Source organism: Oxyura jamaicensis, chromosome 14 (genome assembly GCF_011077185.1).
Source record: "Oxyura jamaicensis isolate SHBP4307 breed ruddy duck chromosome 14, BPBGC_Ojam_1.0, whole genome shotgun sequence".
Lineage (NCBI taxonomy): Eukaryota > Metazoa > Chordata > Aves > Anseriformes > Anatidae > Oxyura > Oxyura jamaicensis.
Genome location: NC_048906.1, coordinates 16,998,323 through 17,004,074, shown reverse-complemented (window position 1 = coordinate 17,004,074; position 5,752 = coordinate 16,998,323). Strand labels below are relative to the sequence as shown.

The window sequence follows — 5,752 nt, the reverse complement described above, 5'->3', positions numbered from 1 at the left end:
TTCCAGTTTAAGACAGCTGATAACAGGAGTCCTCACAGAATCAGAGGATGAAGCTGCTCTTACAAAGTGAGTCACCACAGACATCAAACCTCCCAACACCAATTCAGAGAGATGTCTATAGTGCTCCTGGAGGAAATCCTCCAGGATGGGCACTCTTCCCACTTTCATATTCTCAATTGCCTAATTTACTGAGAGGGGCAAGGACTGCACACAATGATACGCTAATTTTACCTAACATTTCTTCTTAATGAATCCATAAGCATTTGTGGTGAGGTCTGTATCTAACTAATATAAATATTTCTAAACTTAGAAACAGCATCATTAATATCTTTGGATTAAGTTTCTGATTTATCACTTTAGTTACAGATACCAAGAGTTCTACATGTAAAGTACTTCTATCTTGTGTCAAAAATTGCCAACTTATTTACCAGATTCCTAGAAATTCTGCAGTGTTTGGAATATGATGAAGCTAATTTATTCTGAGCACAGCTTGTTGACTTCATAAGTAAAATTGGCTAGGGTTTGCAGTAATTCTGGAGAAGGATGATGTCTGAAATAAAACAAAACAATTATGGCAGTGGTTTTGGCTTTTTTTTTTTTTTTCTTTTTCTTGGCAAATGTCGAATTAATATTTTTGTTCTGAAGTAGACTGTTGAGCCACTTATCAAGACCTATTATTTTTCAGGAAGTGAGGAGAGAAGAACAGAAATCTAGCTAATTTCTCAGTAAATACATTGAAAATTTAGAAAATAAAATATTACCTAATTTTTGCCTACATTTTTGCAGACATAAATTCTATGGTTATCCAAGGCCATAGACAGCATTAAACTCCATAGGATCTATCTGTATAGCAGAATGAGATGTGCATTCACTAGTTCCTATTTTGTATATATGAATTATTTGCTACTGCAGAACCCAGGGTCCTTAATATTTTTTCATTATAATATGTTGGGTAGTTTATGATCTTGAGATTAGATTGCAAATGTAAAAAGATCAGTTATTAAAATAACAATCACAGTAGGAATATAGAGGCCTGCATATCATAACAGTAGGAAAACCTACAAAAATAGCTTCTTTGTGGCTGAGTTTAATGATGATTTATTCAGATTGAGGCTTGATGATTTCAAGTATTAACAATCCAACCAAGTCATCTGAAAGTGTCTCAGTGCATTGTGAAATAAATAGGATTGTCCATGTGGATCTGGATGAGAAGCTGATTTACAATGTCATCACCTTTTGGTTTTTCAGCTTCCTGTGTGCTACTTCTGGATTCTCTAACAGCACTGTTTCTGTCTTCATTCACTTTAAAAGCCAGCCCACTTTTTTTTTTTTTTTTTTCTTCCTCCCTTTAATTTGGACTGTTGAGTCTCTCTACATTCAAGGAAATAAAGCTCAGATTTGGGTCCATCTGATAATATTAAGAATGAATGTTTCTGTGGACTGAAAACCAAATGTGGGGGAACATTTGAGTCATTTGCTCCACCTCACCCCAACCATAAATATCTCCTCATGTTGGTTGTGCCTGTGAATGAAATGTATCAGACACTGATGCTGCAGCCTTTGAATTACTTTAGCAGAAGTTATGTGTGTGTGGTTTTAAGAGAGCACCAGAAAGGGCAATGTTCAGATTAGCAGTAAATGCTAATCTGTAATCTTGTAAACCATGCAGGACACATACTAACTAGTCACTGAAAGCACAGGGAAGTGGCAGAAAATGACTGTAGGGTAATAATACCATTACAGCGCGTAATTATTTAATATCACCCTCTAACTATTTAATATTATTACCCTGACAGAGGGTAATAATACCATTAAAATAGTGACAAAGAGACAGTGGAGGCCTTTTTGGATTATGAACGGATGTTTTGTTTGGTACCCTCAACACCGCCACTTCACAAATAAATATCCCTCAAAGCTTATGATCTCTCCAGCATTCCCTTCCGACATTACACGGAGGACTCCAACTGCATGTGTGAGCACTAACTTCAGCTCCAAAACCTACAGCAGAGTTCAGTCCTACAGCTGATTTTCATGTACCATTTTACCACTCCTCATTCATTGGCCTGGGATCTGAAAATACACAGGAATGGGGAAATGGAGAAACGGAGAACGTAGCTTCAAGAGCAAAGGAGAGAGCTGCTGGGGTGGTGATGGAGGCAATGGAGGGGGGCAGAGGAAGGCTGTCTGTTCTGGCTTACTTCTGAAAGGATCACTCAAGTATCATGGTAGCCAAATGGAAGTAAAATTATCAACTGGCTGTGAAATTCAAGGTATGTGTTCTTACAGCCACCATCGAAACCTCTACAGTCCAGTAAGTGGAAGCCAAGCTACCATTATATGGTTCTCCTTTAAAATATCCAGTTCAGCTTTTACTGCAGTAGTTCTCCCATCTGAAAGGCAGCCTACTACCTCTGCAATTAGCACCAGCATGATCGCTGGGGACCTAGGATTCTGTCAATTGTTGAGTTTGCACATACGCACAGGCCCACACCCACCCACACCCATGCTATGCAAATCTCTCATTTGTATGAAGAAAATTAAAAAACAAACAAACAAACAACCACCAGAAAGCATGCTGCCCTTTCACAATGCTTCTACCAACAACTTCAGACCTTCCTTTTTTCTCTTTTTTATTTTTACTCAGCTAATTACCAAGAAGGGTATCTATACTGAAATGTAGTCAAACCAAACCACATTTTTGTATAGTTAACTGCTTAGCATTTGAATTCATAAGACTAACGCAGATCTTTATTTGACTTGGCTAATATCAACAAAAGAGCTTCCACTGAAGAGCAGGCAGGGTCCAAGTAAAGCAACATTAACTGCTCCAGAAGAAGAAACTAACAACATTTTAAATAAACAAATCCAAAGTAGCCAGCTTAAAAAAAAAAGGAAAAAAACTTTCCTCATAGCCTCAGAGAATTTAGGACTTATTTAAAGTATAACAGTTTATTTCTCTTACAGAGATATATTTCAAAGAATTTGTCTGGAATATTCAGAGCAACTCATGAGAGGGAGAGGCTCCACTCTTACTCAATTTTAGTATGCTCTTAAGCTTAATTAGTTTAACTTCCCAAAAACACAGCCTTTCATCCTAGCTAGTAGACATATGCACATCCTCATGGCTAATACCGACAGCAATCCTTGTTAGATGACAAAAATTAAAGTTTTCTATCATCCATCCTAGCTGGATGGAATCTAAGTTGTACGTTATCTGCAGAACAACTTGAAATCCAGCTCAGAATACTGTTTGTGTACTGACTGGCCACCTCTAACGTAGGTATAGATATGAAAACCATCCGAGGATATCTCAAATTCTATTTTGTTCTTGGCATAATGACTTATGTATGCTGCCATGGAGAAACTAATACACCCAGCATCCTTGAGTGCCATGTAACATGGGCATTAATATAAGTAGAAAGTGAGTCATTTTTATAGCCATTTTGTCTAAAGGCAAATGCCTAAAAGGTTAAGCGAATAATCTGTATTGAACAGGCTCACTTCATCACCTCTTAACCTACAACACAACAGTATGGATAGTATGGAAATTGAGATGTATAAGGAAATGTCTAGTCAGGATAGTTAGATCTTTTGGGTATGTCCCATTTAGATACATCAAGCTCTGACCTTAATACCAAGTTAAAGTGGGTGACAGAGGTTCACACTTCTCTCAGTGCTGCTGGTTTCAGTGCATCTGAAAGCAAGCTCAGAAACAATGTGGTGTCTGCTTTACTTGCAAAATCAAAGAATTCCGATTTCAGGGGTTTCATTTAAATGAAAATTCAGATTCTGGAGAAGAAAACAAAACCCACTAAAACAGGAAGGATGGTATTGTGGTTAAGTTTCTAGTATGGGGCTCTGAAGACCTGAATTATGTTCCAGTCCTAGCCCTTCTGCAGACTGTCTCACTCTCTGACTTAAAGCAAATCACTGAACCTCTCAGTGCTTCAGTTCCTCTGCTCTACAAAACATGATGCTAGTTTGGGCAGTTTAGACAATAAGCTCTTTCATCCAAGGGATATCATCTCCAACAGCAGCACAGGGGAGGCTCTAACCTCAAAGCACTAATAATAACATATGTGACCCTACTTACCTGAATCATTCGTACAAGAAAACAGCAATTTATTAGGCCTGGGAAAATATTTTAATTACTCATTGCCAACTGTCTTAATAAAACCAACTAAATTAGCTGATTTAACATTCATGTATTAATTCCCACACTAATCATCCACTTGCTATACCCAGCTCTAACCAAAACCCCATTCCACGGGTATGTTGGCCTACCAATTAATTCAGCTTCCTATGAGAATCAGTGTCTGCATCTCGTCTCAAGAATAAGGAATGCAGCTGAAATGGGGAGTGCCTGCTGATTTTCTAATTGTTTTAGGTTATTTACAGTTTTTTTTCTTCCAGAGGACTGTCCCTGCAGGGTGGATGAATTCAGTAGGGTCTGGAGTGCCCCATGAGGGATTTTATTCTGGGGAATACCATACATGGTATCACAGCCTCCTACCCCTTGGTGGTTTCACAGAGTGAAGAAAGGCTTGGAGCGGTCATAAAGGAAGCTCTGCCTACATTACACTGCTGCTAGCATGGCTCTGAGTATGTTTTCTGAAAAAAAAAAAAAATAAAATAAAATAAATCTAGAAAAACAGGGAAACATCACATATATTATCCCCAAGAGACATAGTGCTCTCCTACCTTCAACACCATCCTCAGATCTGTGTTTTTTTCCCTCACTGCCTCCTGGCAGACCTTTCCCTGCACCCAGTGCATTTCTGGCCAGTGAGTAAGCTGAGCTCCTGCTGTAGAAATTACTACAGTTTCCTTTGATTTTTTTTTCCTCATTTTCCAAGCCAGTGTTTATAAAATAAGAGTCAGGGCTCTTATTTTAAAGAAAATTGAGTTTTTTTTTCTTTATCCAAACCTTAGGAGCTTTACCGATACCATCTTTCACATCAAAAGTGTTTACATTCCTGCCCAAAGAAACAAGGGAAACCTTTTCCTTTCACTCCAGACTTTGCCTTTCTTTTCTGAGACCATCAGCAGGGAAGAAAGGGAGCAGGATTTCTTTCTCCATGTGAAATAGTACTTTGTGAAAAGGAAAAAAACAACACACAAAACAAAAAATCAAAGAAACAAGAAACCAACAGAAGATCTGAAAGAGTTTTCCAGGGAAGGCTCTACTTACCAGAGAGACTCAAAGGAGTGCCTAACTCACCTTGCCATATGCAACAAGCGATCATTAAGCTGAGCTCATTGAGCAGAGATCAGAAGCACCTGATTTGGCAGCAGTGCTTCAAATTTCAGTTATTTCTGGAGACCTTCTTTCCATGTGGGCTCTGCTCAGCAGCTATCAGCTCCAAATTTATGCACTGCCCTCTACTGGGTACAGTAACCTCTTTTTGTCTGAAGGTAACATCTTTTTATCCAAACCTCCTGGAATGGATGTCTTTCAAAGGCCCAGATCATGGGGATTTTAGGTAGAAGGAGAGAGGGTAAGGAAGTAAACAGAAGGCTGAGGACAGGGCCTTGCAAAAGGAAATGTGAGTGGGAAAAAATCAAGATATCCCAATAAAACTCAATATGTGAGACCCTCAGGTCTAAATCCCCAACTCTTCCTACCACAAAATCTTCATCCTCTGTAAAAGTCCTTCACATGTCACAACTGAGCCCTGCTTCTCCTGGGCAAGCCTTTCTAGGACGCTTTATGGAGCAACCTAGACCACTCTCACTGTTATTCACATACAGA

General features: G+C 38.8%; 1 long non-coding RNA gene across 1 annotated transcript in view; it reads right to left on the bottom strand.

Moving 5' to 3' along the window:
* LOC118174355 overlaps positions 1 to 5,752 on the bottom strand; it is a 63,572-nt gene that overhangs the window by 25,402 nt on the left and 32,418 nt on the right. The window lies entirely within an intron of this gene.